The sequence below is a fragment of the Natrix helvetica genome (genome assembly GCF_964273705.1).
Source record: "Natrix helvetica genome assembly, chromosome: 8".
NCBI lineage: Eukaryota > Metazoa > Chordata > Lepidosauria > Squamata > Natricidae > Natrix > Natrix helvetica.
Window position 1 is genome coordinate 8,483,376 of NC_138559.1, and position 22,127 is coordinate 8,505,502.

Below are 22,127 nucleotides of genomic sequence, written 5' to 3' on the forward strand. Positions count from 1 at the left end.
AGCTTCTGCATAAGCCCGGCCGAGTGACAACAAGTTCCCGCCGTTACGAAGTCTCAGAAAATTACAGCCTCCGAGGCTTCGTAACGGTGGGAACTTGTTGTCACTCGGCCGGGCTTATGCAGAAGCTTCCCTCCAAAGCCCTCCAAGCGAGGAAAGGCCAGTTGGAAAAGGGGCTTTGCTCCTGCTCCGGGCTGGAGGCTTCCCTCCGAAGTCTTAGGATGTTCTGAGGAGCCCCCCAAGGAAAAACGCCGCTGCCAGGTAGTTAAAAGTACCTTTCTGATTCTGTCAGACTCTGTCAGTCTCTCTCTGATTCCCTCTCTCACTCCCTCTCTGTTCCTCTCTCTCTCTGTCTGTCTGTCTCACTCACACACACACACACACTGTGGTCACCTTGTTGAGTGTTCCAATCACATTTGAAACACTCAACAACTGGCCTGCATTTATGGTATTTTGCAGCATTCTGCAGTCATAGGACCAAAATATATGGTTAAAAGCATATATTTTGGTCCTATGACTGCAGAATGCTGCAAAATACCATAAATGCAAGCCAGTTGTTGAGTGTTTCAAATGTGATTGGAACACTCAACAAGGTGACCACAGTGTGTGTGTGTGAGTGAGACAGACAGACAGACAGAGAGAGGGAGTGAGGGAGGGAATCAGAGAGACTGACAGACACACACACACACACACACAGAGACAGAGAGGGGGAGGGAGGGAGAGAAAGATAGAGAGACACACACAGAGTGAGTGATTAAGTGAATGAGTGAGAGACAGACACACCCACATACACAGAGTGACAGAGAGAGAGGAAGGGAGGGGAGAGAGACAGAGGGAGAGACAGACACACACACACACACACACACAGAGTGAGTGAGAGACAGACAGACACACACACACAGAGTGACAGAGATGGGGGAAGGAGGAGAGAGAGACAGAGATACAGAGAGAGAGACAGACAGATAGACACCCAGAGAAAATGACAGAGGGAGACAGAGAGGGAGAGAGAGAGAAAGAGCCAGAGAGAGAGAGAAAAAGAAAAAGAAAAAAAGAAAGTGGGAGAGAGAGATGAAAGAAAGAAAGAAAAAGAACTTATGACCACAATTGAGCCCAAAATTTTGGTTGCTAAGCAAGAGCATCGTTAAGTGAGTTTCACCACATTTTCCAAGTTAGCCATGCCCACCTGGTCACATGACTGCCAAGCCACTCCCACCAGGTCACATGGCCGGCAAGCCACTCCCACAAAGGAGGCCACACCCACAGAGTAGGTTCCAAAAAAATTTGAAACCCACCACTGGTGTGGACATGTTATCTGCAGGGTCCTAGAATTACTCAAAGACCAAATGAAGACTTTCCCCCCTGGTGCGAGCAAAGCTGTTATTAGAAAAAGAGTTCAACAGAACGAAATAAGGCCTCAGTTTATGTGAAATCCAGAGGTAAAGAGGACTGTCAATCAGGTACAGCAAAAAAGAAAGCTTTAAAATGCTAGAAAATATGTCAACAAAACCAGCTTTTGCAGCACTCAAAAGCTAAAAACACAGTAAGAATGTTATTTTCTAAGATGCCCCAAACCTGATCCTTTGGCAGAATTAAAAATGTTATTAGTAGTAGTAAATTTATAAACGTTCATAAAAATATAGAAGAAATGTGATACCTCTACAACAGGGGTGTCCAAACTTGGGAACTTTAAGACTTGTGGACTTCAACTCCCAGAATTCCCCAGCCAGCATGGCTGGGGAATTCTGGGAGTTGAAGTCCACAAGTCTTAAAGTTCCCAAGTTTGGACACCCCTGCTTTACAAGAAGAAAATTAGAATTTAAATGCATAGTGAATTTGAGGGGGGGGGAGCCAGAAAAAGCCAACTAGATGTCTGAGACGGTTCTCTTTTAATCTAGAAATAAAGCATATGGAGCATCATTAAATATTATTTTCATCTTTCTTCCTACCACTGCCATTTCCCCATCTTAAAGTACCTTTTCACAGAAGTTACCACTTCCTATGTGAAGGGAAAAAGAAAAACAGAATATAGAATAATAGAATGGGAAGGGACCTTAGAGGTCTTCTAGTTCAACCCCCTGTTCAAGCAAGAGACCCTATATCCGTGATGGCGAACCTATGGCATGCATGCCCGAAGTGGCACACGGAGCCATGTTGCCTGGCATGCGCGATGTTGCGCATTCCTCTTCTGGGTTTTTGGCGGGCATGCATATACAACAATCGGCTGGCCTTTGTGCATGTGGCAGTGCCGGAAACTGGAAAAGCTGGTCTTCCATTTTCTGGCGTGAGCATGCGCACCGGCCAGCTGATCGGCATGTGCGCATACACAGCAGTAACTGGAAGACTTGCTGGCTGGGGCGCATGTGTGTGCCACAAACCAGAACTTCATTTTCTGGTGCGCACATGCCCACTGGGCAGCTCCTATTCCTTGTCACGGCCCAAATGAGCATGCACAAAATGCTCCCTTTTCGGCACTCATTGCCAAAAAGGTTCACCATCACTGCCCTATAATATACTAGGCAAACAGCTGTCCGGTCTCTTCTTCAAAACCTTCACCCACAACTTTCGGAGGTAAGTCTTTCCACTGATTAATTCAGAGGTGGGTTGCTACCGGTTCGCACCCGTTCAGGCAAACCGGTAGTGGCATTTTGGCCTTGGTCGCAGAACTGGCAGAAACCCAGGCTGGCCACGCCCCTGAACCTGTTCCCCGGTCTCTGCTGCTATCGTCAGCAAGCTTTTATTAGATTTTAATGGTCCTTGCACATGCGTACAACAATTTACATTGAACTGTGCATGCATGAGCAATGTGTGGCCGGTGTGCACATGCATGCAAAGCGAATTGGCAGCAACGCCAGCAGCAACCCCCGCCCCCACTTGATTAATTGTCCTCACTGTCAGGAAATTTCTCCTTAGTTCCAGATTGGATCTCTAATTATCTTGCACCCATTCTTGTCCTGCCCTCAGGTACTTTGGAGAACAAGTCAATCCCCTTCTTCTCTGTGATAGCCCCTCAAGTACTGGAAGACTTAGTCCTTCTCTTTGTTAGACTAAGCATACCTAGTTCCCTTAACTCAGAGGTCTTCAAACTTGCCCACTTTAGGATTTGTGGACTTCAACTCCCAGAATTCTCCAGCCAGCATATCTTACTCTCTTGTAATCCCTTCCTCTGCAATCTCTCCACTTAGATCAGAGGTCTTCAAACTTGGCCACTTTAAGACTTGTGGACGTCAACTCCCAGAATTCTCCAGCCAGCATCACTTACTCTCTTGTAATCCCTTCCTCTGCAATCTCTCCATTCTGGAAGTTGAAGTCTACAAGTCTCAAAACGGCCAAGTTTGGAGACCCCTGCCTTAACTGTTCATCTTATGGTTCAGCCTCCAGATCCCTTATCTTCTTTGTTGTTCTTTGCTGCACTCTTTCTAGATTGAGTTTGGGATCCCCATTTTCTCTGCAACAACCAATAATATCTTCTGAAGAAGGAAATTTCATGCAGAAAAACAACACGTAAACTACGCAGCTTAATCCCCTTTCTAAATTCAATTTTTCTCTCTATAAAGCTACCTCATTTTTTTTTAAAAAAAGGAGGAGAGGCCACATGTCTTTGCCAAGGACGTGTTTCTCACCCTTGGCAAAGATATGTGGAGTACGTGTTCAGTTGAGAAACATTGCACTAGGTGATAAACATCAGTTGGTAGTGAAGTTTCCCCCCCCCCCACAGTGCTTTCTGGCACCCATCTTTTTTCCAACTTTTCCAGCCTTCCTCTTTTTAAAATGCTATCTGGTCCATCTTTCCCTCCTGCTACATCTAACTTCTTTCCACAAAAATTCTTGGACGAAATTCTGAACATCTGACACCCAAATGGGTGGAGATGTTTATAACTCTATGAGGCGGAAATGCCTCAGCTGTAGTTAAAACAGCTTGAACACATTTCAATCCTCACCAGGCTCAAGGTTGACTCAGCCTTCCATCCTTCTGAGGTGGGTAAAATGAGGACCGAGATTGTTAGGGGCAAGAGGCTGACTCTGTAAACCAATTAGAGAGGGCTGTAAAAGCACCATGAAGGAAGTGCTATTGCCTTCCTTCCTTCCTTCCCGGTGATTAGAATGCAGCATTGCAGGCTAACTCTGCCTACAGCCAGAGGTTCGATTCTCACCAAGCTCAAGGTTGACTCAGCCTTCCATCCTTCTGAGGTGGGTAAAATGAGGACCGAGATTGTTGGGGTCAATAGGCTGACTCTGTAAACCGCTTAGAGAGGACTGTAAGGTACTGTAAAGCGGTATATACAACCAATTTCGTTGTATTTAAGTACAACAATAAAGATTATACTTATACTTACTTATATAAGTCTAAGTGCTATTGCTATTGTTATTTGTGAGCATTTCTTTTGTAAGAGCAAAATAACCTTCTCTCTTCCCTGAGATTTGAAGTCTAACATGCAGAGAGGACTCCTAATGGGGGAAGACCGTCCTAAACTATTTACTATACTTGTGAAAAAGAGAGACCTGCTCTAATAAACATACAAAGACTAAATCATGGTCAGATGGAAAGGATGGAAATTAATCGAGAGAGCCAACCTGGAACTAAGAAGAAATTTCCTGACAGTGAGAACAATTAACCAGTGGAATAGCTTGCCTCCAGAAGTTGTGAGTGCTCCATCATGGAAGTTTCTAAGAAGAGGTTGAACAGCCATTTGTCTGAAATGGTCTAGGGTCATCTGCTTGAGCAGGGAGTTGGACTAGAAGACCTCCAAAGTCCCTCCCAATTCAGAGGTGGTATTCATTGGTAGCGGTAATTTTCAGTAGTTCAGAGAACCGGTAAATACCACCTCTGGATGGCCCCGCCCCATCTATTCTCTGCCTCCCGAGTCCCAGCTGATTGGGAGGAAATGGGGATTTTGCAGTATCCTTCCCTTGCCATACTCACCACGCCATGCCACGCCCACAGAACCGGTAGTAAAAAAAATTGAATTTCACTACTGTTCCAATTCTATTATTTTGTATTCTATTCTGAAAATACTTTGACCTGTATGCATTTGTGTGTCGATAAATGTATACACATGTATGTGCAAATAGCTGTTATAAAAACGTCATCCCTGAAATCACATAATGTTTACTGCGTAGAAGACAATTACTGCTATGAACAAAGGTTGCCTGTGTTTGCATTTCCATACAACTTTGCTCTGTTTCTTTATCAGAGAAATCTTAAACGTTATGGAAATGAAGTGCCTACACTTGTCCTGTGCAATTCCTGTGGCCATAATCCAAAAGAAAATATTCAGTATAAGTGAAACAGTAAATTTGGGGGCCAAAATGTAATCGAATCCAGGAACTGCAATTTCTTTTGTTAGGACAACTTGTCCTGTCTTCACATGTTTAGTATCACCTTCTAGACTGTTGGTGACCTGGTGAAGATGAAATGGTCACCCTTCATGGAAAAGTTTGGATTGAATTAAAAGCAGGCAAATTTTACATTGTTACGTCCTATTTAAACAGAGTAACCGCTGTACTGTAATAGCCATAGACTTATACACCACTTCACAGGGCTTTACAGTCTTCTCTAAGTGGTTTACAGAGTCAGCATATTGTCCCCCAACCTCATTTTACCCCCCTCGGAAGGATAGAAGACTGAGTCAACCTTAAGCAGGTCAGAATCGAACTGCCAAACTGCTGGCAGCTAGAAGTCAGCAGAATTAGCCTGCAATACTGCATTCTAACCACTGTGCCACCACTGTTCTTAATCTTTTATTTAAGGTATATTAAGCACAGTAATGCTTAATATTTTCATTAATAAATAAAGGTTTCCTCTTAATTGTGTCCAACTCTAGAGCATAGAATATGTCTGTCTGACTGACTGACTGACTGTCTGACTGACTGTATCTATCTGTCTGTCTGTCTGTCTGTCTGTCTGTCTGTCCGTCCATCCGTCCGTCCATCCATCCATCCATCCATCCATCCATCCATCCATCCATCCATTCATCCTGTTTTCCCGAAAATAAGCCCTCCCCGGATAAAAAGCCCAATTGGGCTTTTGAGCACGTGCTAAAATAAGCCCTCCCCTGAAAATAAGCCCTCCCTGAAAATATTGCCACACAGCAGCAGCCATGAAGTGACCACGCTCGCCACCTTCTGCACCTCAAAAATAATAAGACCTTCCCAAAAATAAGGCCAAGCTTATTTCAGGGGTCAAAAGAAAATAAGACCATTTCTTATTTCCAGGAAACACAGTATCTATCTATCTACTGTATCTCCCTCTCTCCCTCCCTCCCCCCTCTCTCTCATATATCTCTATCATCTGTCTGTCTGTCTGTCTGTCTGTCTGTCTGTCTGTCTGTCTGTCTGTCTGTCTATCTATCTATCATCAATCATCTATCTATCATCTATCTATCTATCATCTATCTATCTATCTATCTATCTATCTATCTATCTATCTATCCATCCATCCATCCATCCATCCATCCATCCATCCATCCCTATGCTGGTCTTGTTGTATTGCTTGGATTCGCACAAGCACGAAGCCGAACAGACCAGCCTGAAGATGGCGAGTGGGACCTCGCCAAAACGTTGCCAAGACAATCTCAATCATACATGGGAAAAGACCCGAATACAACAAGACCAGCATACCTACACCCGTGAAAATCTACGAAAACGTATATACCTGTGTACCTACTTACCTATCATATGCCACCCATCTAAGCAATTCTGATATATCAACTCTTTCAACCAAAGATTATTAGAAGAGGTGTGAAACAAGAGATGTTGCTATGTTTAGATACAAAATAATTTTGGTTTAGTATGACAGTTGAGTAGTCTTCATGTACTTAACGTTGTTTTTTCTTCTGCTCCTTTAAAATTACAACTTGGTGACAGGTTTTGAAAGGGATCAGAAACCTCAGAGTGTACATCCTTGGTTTAGAATGGATTGAATTAAAAGCAGGCAAATTTTACATTGTTACTAGGAAGCTAGGTAGCTAGGAAGACCAGGTACCCTCTTAACTGATCCATGTGGACAGAGCATGGTCTGACCAGAGAACAATATTCTAGGGCAGTGGGTGGACCACTGGATTCTACTTCCAGACTGGTGATCATTCCCAAACAGATCTCTCTGTTGGTCTTCGAAAACAACGTGTGCATTGTTTGAACATGTTAAACATTCATAGCCTTTCAATTTTTATGGACTGCACTTCACCCTACCCAAAGTTAGCAAGCTCATTAGGATTAATAAGTTTCCATCAAGGTTTCTCAGGAATTTTCTCAGGAAAGTACTTAGGGCATTGCTTCCAGAGACTCTCAAGCACTAGACAATTGACTTCTTCTTGTGACATATCTGTCATTGGACATTGGCGATCCTATGTTTTTCAACAGCTGCGGGAAAAAGTGCTGCTGAGTTTTGTCCAAGCCGGTCCCTTAGATTTTGAAGCCATGATGTTCTTCTTCTGCCTGGACCTTCAATCTTTGCCTTCAATCTTTCCCTGGAGGATTAAGGGAAGGATGCCCATGTCATGCCTGCAAGCCATCTTTTCTTTTTGGACTTCAGGCCTGCCACACTTTCTACTGTGGGAAAATGGGAGGGGGGGGGAATATATGAAGTTGGGTGATATGTAGCCATAACAACATTCTTCCTAGAAAGCCAAGGTCATCTTTGTCTCTGCACCTGGCCGGATATGGATGGGAGGAATCTGTCTTCGTGGCAGTGGAAGATTGGACCACGTGATGGACTTGTGGGTGTTGGGGAAGGATCTTGAACTTTCAACTGGGTGGGGAAAACTGGAAGTTTTCAGATTCGGGTTTTTCCAGATGTGCCAACATGAGTTGCTTAATAAATTTTGAGGAACCTCTTGCCTCGGATTATTATTTTATTTTGGATGCTATTTGGAACCCTGACAACCGTATTTTTCTGGGTGCCGCATCACACATCCAAACTTTGCTTTTTTATGATTTTGATGATTTCCCTTGGCTTTCCCAGGCGGCTTATCCCCTCCTCATTTCTGATTTTGTCAACCCAGCTTATACATAAAAGCCTCCTGTAAATCCACATTTCAAATGCTTCTAGTCCCTTCCAGTGGTTTTCTGACCAACTCTCTACTCCGTAGAGCAGGATAGAAAAGATGTAACATCTGACAAGCCTGATTTTCAGTCTTAGGTCGTGAAAAGAGTTTCTCTCTTTTGATCCCCCAGTTACATGACTACATAGCCATGCCTACCCAGTCACATGACCTCACCAAGCCACGCCCAGCAAGCCACAGAACCAGCAGTAAAAAAATTTAGATTTCCCCACTGGTCTATAGTGAACAACGGGGGAAGATTTTCAGCTCATAAAAGTTTGAGCAGTATTTCCTTTACTCTCGTGACAGGCAGGAGAAAAACAAACAAAGTTGGTTCCAAAGAAGCATAATTCATGATTCATTACGACACATTTTCTTGGCAAGGTGGTTGCATTTTAATGCATCTAAGAACAAGAATGAAGAATCTCACAGCCACTCCCTCCTTGTACTGCCAGACTACAGCACCCAGCATCCCCAGCCAGCATGGACCATGGAGAGAAATACTGCGAACTGTAATTCAACAGCGTGTAGACAGTGAGAGCTTTCCTGGAAATTCTGAACTAGGGTTGCAGAGGAGTGGATGTCATCAGCCGGTAATTTCAAAAGCTAATTGTAAGAGGAAGGAAAAGCAAACTCCAAATTTTAAGTAGGGTAGTTCTCTACTGCTGGGAAAGCTTCGTGGCCTTGTTCAGAAGTGTTTTTCCTGGCCTTAGGGCTTCATGTGTCTTTTCCACACAAGGCAGGTAGTAAAAGGGATGGTATTAATTAGCAGCGGTAACTTGAGAGCTGGCCTTGGTATAATAACCCAAAGTCTACAAGAGTGAGCTAGGGTGCTTGTTTTCCTCCTTTGGAACCGGCCAGAAGAGCCAGGAACACAGTTTTTAGCTATGCCCTTGCTCTTTCTTTAATGAATGGCATCTGAGGATCTTAAGTGCCCACGTGTGCCAACATGCAAACATTTCAATGCCCTGGAGGGAACACATTTAATAGAAAGGCAGGTCAGTGAGAGAAAATGGGCCGAGGGTAAGTAAGCTGAAGAGAAGGAGGAAGGGGCAAGGGGAAGGGAAAAGAAGGCAATGGGAGGGAAGGGAAGAGAAAGGGAGGGGAAAGTGAAAGGTAAGGGGAAGGGGAAGGAAAAAAGGCAAGTGGAGGGGAGGGAAGAGAAAGGAAGGGGGAGGGGAAGGGGAAAGGAAAAGAAGGAAGGGGAGAGAAGGGAAGAGAAGGGGGAGGGGGAGGTGAAAGGGAAGAGGAAGGAGAAGGGAAAGGGGAAAAGGCAAGTGGAGGGGAGGGGAGGGAAGAGAAAGGAAGGGGGAGGGGAAAGGGAAGAGGAAGGGAAAGGGGAAGGGAAAACAAGGCATGGGAAGGGAAAAAAGAAAAGGGGAGGGAAGAGAAGAGAAGAGAAGAAGGGGAGGGGAGGAGAGGGGGAAAGGAAAGAGGAAGGAGAAGGGGAAGGGAAAACAAGGGAAGGGAAGGGAAGAAAAAAGAAGAGAAGGGAAGGGAAAGGGGAAGGGAAGAAAGGAAAGGAGAGGGGATGGAAAGAGGGGGAAGGGAAAAGAAGAGAAGAGGGGAGGGGAGGGGAGAAGGGAAGGAAAAAGAAGGGAAGGAAGGAGAAGAGAAGGGGCAAGGATACCCACCTGCTTGGAATCTGATCTGGAGATGCTATTACAAGATAGCAGGGCGCACAGCACCCAAGACACTATATATTATTTATAAACCAAATAAAAAGCAACGCGGCCCAACAGAATCTTCACCTGCAAGTGTGATAGAGGATACCAGACCAACAGATTGCTGCAATGTATTTACTTATTTTACCTATTCACACAACTTTTCCTTAGAGATTCAAATTTCACAGATGACTGTAAATTGGCATACCCAAATCTCTGAAGCTGAGAAAATCTAACTTAGCAGAAGTGAATGAAGACCTGACAACTTTTTCGGTTACTTTTAAGCCAGAGAAGAGCCTGGAAAAATAAGGAAAATGATTTGATGCATTCATTATGTCAGGGGTGTCCAAACTTGGGAATTTTAAGACTTGTGGACTTCAACTCCCAGAATTCCCCAGCCAGCTGGCTGGGGAATTTTGGGAGTTGAAGTCCACAAGTCTTAAAGTTCCCAAGTTTGGACACCCCTGCATTATGTTTTTTGCCATGATGTAATGAATAAATCACAACTCACTGTATCCACACAACTCTACAGGCTTTAAAGCAAAGTTTTACAAGCCATAAACATTGGAATTGCCCAGTGCACTAAGCCAAAAACTAGCCAACCACAATATGGTTTGCAATAATGTTTGAATCAGGCCATTTGGATCAGTGTTGGGTTGCTAACCCATTTACTACCGGTTTGCTTCTGTTTGCGCGCTTGTGCGTGTAAGACTTCTGCGCATGCACAGAAGCATCCAGGCATTTAGGCAGAGCCTCCCGCTGCCGCCATTACCGGTTCAGCCAAACCGGGCCAAACCGGGAGCAACCCAACTGTCAACTCCCCGCATTGTCATGGGAGACAACGTGGGCAGAGTACATTCCACGCATACTGTCAGCTGAAGTCGGATCTCAGATTACTGCAGCTGGCTTGGGAGGGGTGCAACTTGCAGGGGAATATGATCTATGACACAGACTGAGGGGAGGGAAGGAACAGGGGTAAAATTCAGAAGTAAATCAAACAAAGCACAGGCTTGACTGCGAACAAATCTTGCCTAATGAAGCTCCTAATAAATCACTGGTTTTGTACTGATAACTTGACTCGATGCTTAGGAATCAATTAGGGCATCTTTAGGAAATTTGACACCACCTCTGATTTGGACCAGCCCTACATCCAAGTATCATTTCTAAAGGTCTGTTTTTAGGAATCATACATAGTTGATGGACCCAAAATACATAACTAAACTCCGTGTAAACATGGAAGGCAGCTTCTGTGTGCCACTTTCTGAATTCAAGTTGAGTGAGGAACTATTACATTGACGCATTTCAACTCTTAGGATCCCACAGTGGAGGGAGATGGGATGGACGCCTCCTGCAGCATCTTGCCTGCCAAAATGGGGCGTGGGCTCTCAGACATATGAAGAGTTTTGCTTTTTGTGTCACTCTTACACCAGGGAAGGTTAATTGTCCATCTGGCTCATATCACCCAGCTTGGGCAGCTCTTCAGAACCAGGCAACTCTCCAACACTGCAAGTTGAACAGAGCTGAACGTGAAAACTGCCATCAATGCATCACCACCACCAAGCCTTTTACAACGGAGCTGCATTCCTCTACGGTGTACAAAAATCAGGATTATTTGGGCTGATCACAAGCAATTCTCGGTCTCTGGAGAGACCTGAGGAAGCCATAGAGCTATCGAAGATATAAGACAATTATTTGATAGCAGGAACATCACCAGAGGAGTTGCTACTGTTCCTCCATTCTGCCAAATCCATCTTAGTCAACAATTCAAGAACATTTCCCCAATATACCATATTTTTCAGACTATAAGACACACCTCTCCCCCCCCCCAAAAAAGAGCATGGAAATGCTGGTACATCTTCCAGCCCCCCAGGAGCACTCTGCAGGCTTCAGCAGGGCTGGAAGAAGGTAGAAATGCCCCGGTTTATGCAAAAAATGGTCCATTTTCCATCCTTTTTTCACAAAAACACAGGTGTTTTTGCCTTCCCCTAGCCCTGTTGGAGCCTGCAGAGTGCTCCTGGGGGCTGGGGAGGACAAAAACCTTTTTTTCTTATTTACCTCTTTGAAATCTTTGTGCATCTTATGCACCGGTGCGTCTTGTAGTCCAAAAAATATGGTAATGTTAGTCCTGTGAATGGCAGAAGAGAAAACAGAGAAGGATCTGTTGTTTATAATTATTTCTTAAGAGGAATTAAATTCAAAGGATTTCCCCATGTACTCTCTAATGCAAATCTGTAAATCCCCATGTATTCTGCAAATCTAGTTCCAGGTGGTATATTCATAAAACCATGGCTTAGCACGATGTGTATGAGCCTTTACTGTCATTGTACATCATGTATACAACAAAATTGGTTTTACCCTCACTGGTGCAATCCATGACAGCAGATACAAACAACATAAATAGTATAAAGAATAATCCCAATGCAAGTAATTAGGGGAAAAGGAAAAGAATGGAAAATAAAAACTAGTCATACGTTTCAATGTGTGCGTGGAGTGATTGTGGTTGCGTTTAAGAGTCTGACAGCCCAAGAATAGAAACCATTTTTAAACCTATTTGTCCGGCTGGCTATCCTTCGATGTCTTCTGCCCGATGGTAGAAGTGCAAAGAGACACTGACCAGGGTGTGAATCATCTCTGAGTATCTTCCTTACTCTGCTAAAGCAGCGAGATCTGGCGATGTCACCCAGTGGTGTCAGAGGGCAACCAATGGTTTCTTGTGCCGAATTGGTCACTCTCTGTAGTGCCTTCCTGTCCGCAGCTGTCAAACCAGCGTACCATACTGTAATACAATATGTGAGGACACTTTCTATGGTGGACCGATAGAAAGAGGTCATCAGCCGTTGTTCCACCTGATTTTGTCGCAGGACTCTAAGGAAATGAAGTCTCTGTTGGGCCTTTTCAATCCCCAGAGACGTGTTGTTTTTCCAGGTGAGATCTTGACTAATAAGCACTCCCAAGAATTTAAAAGAGGAAACCTTCTCCATGCAGCCCCCCTCGATATACAGTGGGGCAGGTTCCTCTCTGTGCTTCTGGAAATCTAGCACCATCTCAATGAATTCAAGAATTTCGGACATTAAAAGCATTAGAGAGTGTCCAGAGGTATTTTACAAGAAGAGGACTCAAACTCCTCTGCTTTGTAATAAAATTCCTTAGACCACCAGGCTTGAAATTTTAGGCCTGGATAACCTTGAACTACGCCGTCTACATTCCGACCTGAGTTTAGGGCACAAGATAATCTGCCATAACGTCCTATCTGTTAATGACTACTTTCACTTCAATTGCAACAACACAAGGACTATCAATAGATACAAAATAAATGCAATCCGTTCTAATCTTGATTGCAGGAAAAATGATTTCAGCAATAGAGTAGTAACTGTGTGGAACACCTTATCCCACCCTGTTGTTAGTTCCTCTAACCCCCCATACCTTTTACCTTAAGCTGTCTTCTGTGGACCTTACACGTTTCTTAAGAAGTCCCTAAGGGGGGGGAGCATGCAAAAGCACATCAGCGTGCCTACTGTCCCTGTCCTACTGTCCCCATTGATACGTACGCTTTTTATGTGTTTATGGCTATGTTTTGCTTAATTTTATCCATTTATTTGTGTGCCATTTATTTGCACGTGTTTTTCATACTTCTTTCCTTGTACTTGTTGACAAATAAATAAACAAATAAATAAAGTATGATCATTTCTCCCCAGCCATCTAATAAGTCAAGGTCACTGCATGACCCCAGACCCCAAGTCTTTTGCCCACAGGACTAACTTTTGCTCAGGAGGGGAAAGGAGAAGAGGAACAGCGATGTTCTTTCTCTCTTTCTCTCTCTCTTTCTCTCTCCCTCCCTCCCTCCCTCTCCCTCCCTCCCTGCATCATCTATCTATCTATCTATCTATCTATCTATCTATCTATCTATCTCTATCTATCTATCTATCTATCTATCTATCTATCATCTATCTATCTATCTATCTATCTATCTATCTATCTATCTATCTATCTATCTATCTATCTATCTATCTATCATCTCTTTGTAGTATTATGAAGATTTTTATTTGGAAGGACTTTGGCCAGATACTCTTTGTATCACTCCCTGCCAAATCCCCAGTGCCAAATTCCATGCTGGACTGCCACATTCCTCTCCCTCTCTGGCTGAGAACCAAAGCTCATTCCTGGTCTTCCCAGAATCGCAGAGTGTTGGGAGCTACAGAGAGGGTGGGAATTACTCAGCAGCCAATGTCAGTAAATATTGTTGTTTTCCCTGCTCCTAATCTAATGAAGCTTCTTTCTGGTATGGGACATTTTTAAGGGTGGGAGGGTTCTGGATTTCATTACCTGGCTACAACCGACTCACTGGTTGTTCCCTTGAACTTTCCATGTAAACATTTCCATTCCCTACCCAAAGGCTGCTCTCCCCCTTGCCAATTTGTAGCACTCATGTGAATTATTGGGCAATGGGAACAATTGTCCACCGAGGCTTCGTCTGGGGAAAAAAAAAAGGGGGGGGGAGCTTCTTCCTGGATGTTCCCAATTCAAAACAGCCAGAGGGAGGTATTTGGGAGGGGAAGGCAGAGAAACGATTCAGACATTTAACTATATCAACGTGTTTGGCCTTGCTTTGGACACAGGACGGAGTTCTTTTCCCAACCTGGGGCTCGCTTAGAATGTCCAGTAGCCCAGCAGTTGCAATCACAGCACGTTGGGAGAATGGACGTGTTGAAAAAGTTGATCTAAGTTCATATTTCCTTGGAGTGACAAGAAATTCCAGAGGTATAATCCTGCAGGGATGGGATTCAGACAATTTGGACTGGTTCGGGAGAACTGGATGTTCATTTTAATCTGATTCACCGAACCAGTAGTTACAACAACTGGCTGATTCCGCCCCCCCCCCGCCCCTCCCAGGAGTCTCCGCGTGGCCCGTTTTGGATGCCAGGTAAGTGCAGGGCTCGCACGGAGGCTTTGGGAGGGCGAAAAACAGCCCTCCTGGAAGTACTGGGCCCATTTCTGGGCTCCAGAGGGCCTCCGACACCCAGGGGAGGCTGTTTTCGCCCTCCCAGAGGCTCAAGAAAAACCTGGAGAGGGCAAAAACTTCCCCCCTGCCGTGGTGCAGGAAGCTGACTAGGCCACACCCTTATGGCCACACCCAGCCAGCAACGGGGCAGAGAACTGGTTGCTAAAAATGTTCAGTCCCACCTCTGATTAACACTATAACCGAATGACAGAGTTGGAGATGTCCTTGGAAGTCTTCTAGTCCAACCCCCTGCTCAAGCAGGAGACCCCACTCCAGACAAGCGTCTGTTCAGTCTCTAACTTTTAGGACAAAAGTGTTGCTGAGTTTTAGGGAACAATTAAAGCCATTAGCTAAGGGACACAAAATGAAGATTCAGCTCAAGGATAATTCCCACCAGCAGGCTAAACACTGCCCACCTGATCTTTGGGGATTGCAGTTCTCAGAATTCCCTGTTGACATGGCAACTGGGAATTCGGAGAGCTGTCATCCAAAATCAACTGAAGAACACGAGTGGCATAAGGGGTGTCTTAGAAACCAATAAAATGTTTTTTTTTTAAAGTGAGCAGCATATGCTGTAACTTTTCAAATAAAGATTACATCACCCAGCAAGACTCAACCAAGTCTGGGACTCAGGATAGTCTACAGCAGTGATGGTGAACCTATGGCACGCGTGCCACAAGTGGCACGTGGAGCCATTTGTCAGGGCACATGAGGCGCTGCCTTGTCAGCATGCGCACGCTGGCCAACTGAGTTCACCTTTTTAAAAGCTATTTTTCGCCTTCCCCAGGCTCCAGAAGCTTTATAGGAGCCTGGGGAGGGTGAAAAGAGCCTCCCCCGCCCCCGGAGGCTTCAGGGACCGTCCGGAGGCTTCCCTGAAGCCTTCGGAGCGCTTAAAACCACCCTCCGAGCAAACCGGAAGTCATTTCCGATTTGCTCGGAGGGTGGTTTTAAGCATTCCGAAGGCTTCAGGGAAGCCTCCGGACGGTTCCTGAAGCCTCCGGAGCCTATAAAGCCTCTGGAGCCTGGGGAGGGTGAAAAAAGCATGTAAAAATGGGGGGGGGGTCGCACGTTGTGCGCGCATGTGCACTGGGGGGGTCGCGCGTTGCATTATGGGTGCGGCACGCTCACACATGACCCCCCCGCACTCCCCCCACTTGTGGCACGCGAGCCAAAAAAGGTTCGCCATCGCTGGTCTACAGAGTTGCCCCTGGATGCCCCATGGGAGCCTGATAACCAATCAGAATACAGGCTCAAATTCAAAAGCCCAACGAGAGTATAAAACTCAGGCACTCTCAGCATCTCTTCCCTTTTTTTCCTCCACCCAATTTCTTCAAGGCTTCGTGTGGTCCTGTCCCCCATTAAAACCATCTTTCCAAACAGCCTCCATGTTTCCACTGTCTTTTCCCCCACTTGGAACTGAACCCAGAAGGACATTTCTCCCAACAGACGGATCAAGGCTTCTGTTCTTCTCTCTTCAGAGCAGCCCAGAAAGCCAGGCAGCAAAACGCAGCCATCAGAAAACTCCCACCCAAGGAGAAAAGTTTGGAAGGAAAAGCAGGACTTGTGACATCTAATCAAAACCAAACTCTCAAAGAAAGAAAAAAAAGCATGAAAATTGCTCCACTTTTAGACAAGTCCCATGACCTCTTCAGCAAACAAGCTGCACTGACAAATTGCAGAAAAATCTGGAAAGGGGGGGGATGAAACCCAAGAAAAAATAAAAATAAAGAAGAGAACATGGTTTAAAAAAAAAGAGTTTAGGGAGGGGGAAGGATCCAGCTTGAAACAGGCTGATAATTTCCAAATACTGAACAGACATAGCAAGAAGGGAGAAAATAGTTACCCACTGCAAATGCCCAGAGTGATGTTTCTCAACTCAATAAATTCAAGATGCGTGGACTTCAATTCCCAGAATTCCCCAGCCAGCAGGCTTCACAGCTAGTTGGGGAATTCTGGGAGTTGTAGTCCACATATCTTGAAGTTGTTGAGATTGGGAAACACTGGTGTAGAGAATGGGTTTTTTTAAATAAAAGGTCTAAAGTATTTCAAGTGGACCCTTTCCAGGTGTCAGAATACATAAAGGAGGTGTTGTTGTTAGTTGTGAAGTCGTGTCCGACCCATTGCAACCCCATGGACAATGTTCCTCCAGGCCTTCCTGTCCTTTACCGTCCTCTGGAGTCCATTTAAGGTCACGCTGACTGCTTCAGTGACTCCATCCAGCCACCTCATTCTCTGTTGTCCCCTTCTTCCTTTGCCCTCAATCATTCCCAGCATTGGGCTCTTCCTTCTGAATCCTTCCTTCTCATTAGGTGGCCAAAGGATTTGAGTTTCATCTTCAGGATCTGGCCTTCCAAAGAGCAGTCAGGGTTGATCTCCTCTAGGACTGACCGGTTTGATCACCTTGCAGTGCAAAGGGACTCACAGGAGTCTTCTCCAGCACCCGAGTTCAAAGGCCTGCATTTTTTGGTGCTCAGCCCTTCTTATGGTCCAACCTTCACAGCCATCCATTGCAACTGGGAAAACCATAGCCGTGACTATACGTACCTTTGTGGGCAGGGTAATGACTCTGCTTTTTAATATGCTGTCTAGATTTGCCATTGCTTTCCTCCCCAGGAGCAAGCCTCTTTTAATTTCTTGGCTGCACTCCCCATCTACGGTGATCTTGGAGCCCAAGAAAATAAAATCTGTCACTGCCTCCATTTCTTCCCCATCTATTTGCCAGGAATGGAGAGGGCCGGATGCCATGATCTTAGTTTTCCTAATGTTGAGTTTGAAGCCAACTTTTGCACTCTCCTCCTTCACCCGCATCAAGAGGCTCTTTAGTTCCTCTTCACTTTTTGCCATTAGAGTGGCATCATCTGCATATCTGAGGTTGTTGATATTTCTCCTGGCAATCTCAATCCCAACTTTTGATTCATTTAGCCCCGCCTTTCTTGTGATGTGCTCTGGGTACAAGTTAAATATGCAGGGCGACAGGATGCAGCCTTGCTGGACTCTTTCCCAATTTTGAACCAATCAGTTCAGGAGGTGTGGCAGTGCTTAAATTATAGAGAATAAGGAAGTGTTATCTCTACCTGTGTGGGGAACCCCCCCCCCCAAATCTAGAAATTCAGCCCTTGAAGAATCAGCTGCTGGCATTGATTGATTGAAAGGTTGGTGGTGCAGAACAATTTATCAGCATTGGGAAAAGAGAGGTCAAGGTGATGTTTTCCCAAGGGAATCCACACTATCTCAGCATTGGACTAGCTTGCAAGGATTTTCCCAGTATGGGGTTCTCCAGATCCCCCAGCAAACATGGCCATGTGTTATTTCAAGAGGGAGTAGAAATCCCAGCCGTGTTAAGGACATGTGGTTAAATCAGGGGTGTCCAAACTTGAGAACTTTAAGACTTGTGGACTTCAATTCCCAGAATTCCCCAGCCAGCATGGCTGGCTGGGGAATTCTGGGAGTTGAAGTCCACAAGTCTTAAAGTTCTAAGTTTGGACACCCCTGGGTTAAATCAAAGTGCATTTCAGGGGTGAAATCCAGCAGGTTCTGACAGGTTCTAGAGAACCGGTAGTGGAAATTTTGAGTAGTTCAGAGAACCGGCAAATACCACCTCTGGCTGACTCCGCCCCATCTATTCTCTGCCTCCTGAGTCTCAGCTGATCGGAAGGGAATGGGGATTTTGCAGTATCCTTCCGCTGCCCTGCTCACCAAGCCATGCCCACAGAACCGGTAGTAAAAAAAAATTGAATTTCACCACTGGTGCATTTCCATGCGGACTGACAAATTATAAGAAGTGAAGTCCAACATATCTAGGGACATAAAACAAATAGAAGATCCCCCAGCTAGTTAACAATTTGAGCTGAGATATACTGATATCTCTACTGCATGCTTGTAATAATGAGACAACAGGAAAAAATAGAATATTGATGGCAGACAACTCTCATAGATATTATCAAGTAGATAATCTACAATTCTTATGGGACATGTCCGGGATACAGGGGAAGGGAAGGGAGGAGAGGAAGAGGAAGAGGAAACTCACCACCTTCCTGGAGGCTCATTCCATAGCTGAATTATCCTGATTGAATATTTTCCCCACATTTAACTGAAATTTGCTCTCCTGTAAATTGAATCATGTAATTCCATGTTCTACACTCTAAAACAATGCATACTATACTGTATTGTGGTTTTGTTCTTAGTGAAATTCTCACAGGTATTGGGCAAGTGCTATCCTATCCTTTCTCATGCCTAAACATTTCCATTTCTTCGCTCCCCAGATCCTCCCTGTTCATCTCTGATTCTACTTCAGCAAATTCCTTCTTCAATGTACTGTCCAGAATTGGTTATTACTTAAGTGGGGTCTAAGCAACGCAGAGCAAAGGGATACTTAAACCACAGGAGTTATAACTTGTGTTTATGCTGTTGTTGTTTAATCAACTTTTTGCCAGTTGACTTATGTAAAAAAAAAAAAACTATTACAATTTACATAGTTACTTTTGTATAAGTATTTAAATACAGAAGATTGTGTTTGTCTCTATTTGTCAGCCTGATTTCAAGCTTGTTTTGAATATATTCTTCTAGGGCATTAACTAGCTAGCCCAATTTCCTGCCATCTTTAAAGATTTCTCTCTATTTTTTCACCCAAGTTACAAACAAAACAGTTTGAAGAGTACAGTACAAGGGCAGAGGAATTAATTTCATGAGTGAGTGGGTGAATTTAATTTCACCTAAGTGAGGATCCGAAGGGCTGCAAAATAATTGAAGGACCAAACCGCTGGATCTTGACCAGCTGTCTCGTGCTTTCTACTGCCTTGCAAATAGTAAAACCTCTCCAGACCCAAAACATCTAGTTCTCCTCAGTAGAGTCTTAGCAACTCAAGCTAAAACCCAGCATTTCCCCCTGAGTTATGGAAAGGGCAGACTACGATCGTGGTTTCCAGTTGATTCCAAGCGCAACCTCTCTTGGTTTGAGCCTAAGATTCGTCCTCCTTTGCTCCACCTCCCTTCCCTTTCGGAAAGGTCCTTCTCAGCTGTCAAAATGTACAGACCGCGTCTTCCAAGGTTCGCCCCTGTCCACCCTCTCCTCCCTTTCCTTGGCCACATTGAAAGAATAGGTATGTCTGCGCGGTTGACGCCTTCGCCATGCAAGAGAGCGCAGAATGCCTCCTTGCTGTTTACAGAGCTAACGCCGAGCAAACAGAACCGACAAGAGAGTCAACAGTAGCAAAAGCGTCAAGGCAAAACGGCAGAACACACACATTGCAGAATACACAACACTGCTTGCAAAATTGATCCAGCCTATACTTTTCAAACATCGCAGAAAATACATTTGTAGCTATCTTACCCACCCACCACTTCCAACTCAACTTACTCCGGGCTTCTGTTTCTAGCCTCGGCTAGAGAGCGTTTAGAAGCAATCGGACGCGGTAGGAAGGAGGGCGAATCCCCGGGATTTTTAATTCCCTCCAAAGGGCCTTGCAAAAAATAATCGTACATAAATGGGGGAAGGAGGAAACGTCCCCCTTTTTTCCTGCAAGCGAAGGGTCGCCCCTTCCCCGGTCTTGCGTAACCCAAGGCGGGGTTTCAAGTGCCTTCCCAGCGCCCGGGGTCACCCCGTTCAGGGCAAGGAAAGCGCCTACCTTTCTCGGCTCTCCGGCGCAGGAAGAACTGCTTTTCAGAAGGACGCTGACCCAGGTCAGGAGGCACGTGACTTCACCGACGCACCTTTCCCGACTTCTAAACAGGTGGTTTCCCTCCAGCCCGGTTGCAAAGGAGCTCCCGCCGGAGCAATTGGGGGGCCCTGGCGAAGGCCTGATAACAGCTCCAGGAAGGAAGGAAGGAAGGAAGGAAGGAAGGAAGGAAGGAAGGAAGGAAGGAAGGAAGAAGGGAGGGAGGGAGGAAGGAAGGAAAGAAGGAAAAAAGGAAATGGAGGGAAGGAGGGAGGAAGAAGAGAGGAAGGGAGGAAGAAGGGAGGGAAGGAGGGAGGAAGGAAAGAAGGAAATGGAGGGAAGGAGGAAGGAAGGAAGAAGGGAGGGAAGGAGGGAGGGAGGGAGGAAGGAAGGAAGGAAGGAAAGGAGAAGGGAGGGAGAGGGGAAAGGAGGGAGGAAGAAAGGAAGGAAGGAGGGAGGAAGGGAAGAATGAAGGAAAAAGGGTTGGGAGAGAGGAAAGAAGGAAGGAATGCGGGCGCCGGGTTCGTGTTCTTCCCGACGTGCTCCAGAGACCCGGGAGTGGGGCGCGGGGAGCCCTGCCAACTCCGAGGGCGCCGGGGCTTGCTAGGCGCGCAGAGGCGGAGGAAGCCTCCACTGTTCCGGACGGAAAGCGCCGGTGTGAGCCTGCGGCTTCGGTCTCTCCGCTGCCAGCTGCAGGGGGAGCAACTCAGAGGAGCAGCGCGGCGGGAGGAGGAGGAGGAGGAGGAGGAGGGGAAAAACAATAATAACCTTAAAACCAGCGGCGGGGCCGGGGATCGCGCAGATCTTGCGGAGCGGGACCGGGCCGCGCCGGTTTCACACGACCTCCTGGGAGACCCGCAAGAGGAAATGGGCAGCTCGGACCCGAGCCCTTCCCACTCCGGCCAGTTCCATATGAAAGTTGCGTCCGCTGCCTCCGAAACCCCGAAGCTCACGACCCAAAGAGCGGCAGCCCAGGGTAACGCGAAGAAGAGTAACTAGGGTTAAGGGAAGGCGTCTTCTCCATCGGTTACGTCTTACTTAAAGGCAAAGTTTTGGTCGCTAGGCTGCGTCCTCGAGTAATTAACAGTGAGGACAATTAACCAGTGGAACGGCTTGCCACCAGAAGCTGCGGGTCCTCCATTACTGGAGGCAATGGAGAAGAAGAGACTGGGCAGCCACTTGTCTGAAATGGGGCGGGGCAGTGATAGCTAACCTTTTCCCCATCGCGTGCCAAGTGTGTGCGCGTGCGTGACAGGGCGTGCGCACATGTGCCTGCAACCATAGTGCAATGTGTGCACGACCCCCTGCGCACCCCGCACATGTGTCTCCGAGCCCCCCTCCCCACGTGCTCTCCCTGCCTCCCTGTACGCAACTTCCCCACACCCCATTTTGGCCTCCCTGCAGCCTCCGGGAGCCAAAAACAGACGGGGGGGGGACATGCGTTCCCCCTACCCCACCCCGCCCGTGGTGTGCATCTCCTGCATGTGCCCTGCCCCTTGCATATGTGCAGCAGAGACCCAAAAATCAGCTGGCCGGTAGGAGGTGCGTGCGCATGGACGGTGGAGCTGAGGGGGGGCGATGGGTCGTGTGCCAGCAGATAGGGCTGTGCATGCCAGCTGTGGCACCCCGTGCATAGGTCCATCATCATGGGGATAGGGTCTCTGCATGTCTAAGGAGCTTCTCCATCATCCAGGTTGTCCCAAAGGTGCTTTGTTTCAAGAGGCAACTGGACTTCCTGGTTTTGCTTTGAAGACGTTTCGCTTCTCCTTCAAGA

The 22,127-nt window shown here is 46.1% G+C and overlaps 1 protein-coding gene across 2 annotated transcripts in view; it reads right to left on the bottom strand.

The window, feature by feature from the left end:
• Positions 1-20,540, bottom strand: part of SORBS3 (sorbin and SH3 domain containing 3) — a 97,203-nt gene extending 76,663 nt beyond the window's left edge. The window contains exon 1 of one of the 2 annotated variants that reach the window (XM_081960752.1): positions 20,324-20,540. The gene's annotated coding sequence lies outside the window, so the exon portion shown is untranslated. Of the gene's footprint in view, positions 1-20,055; positions 20,304-20,323 lie in introns of those variants that run through there. The other variant, XM_081960753.1, reaches the window with a different exon arrangement.
• Between the last annotated feature and the right edge of the window lie 1,587 nt (positions 20,541-22,127).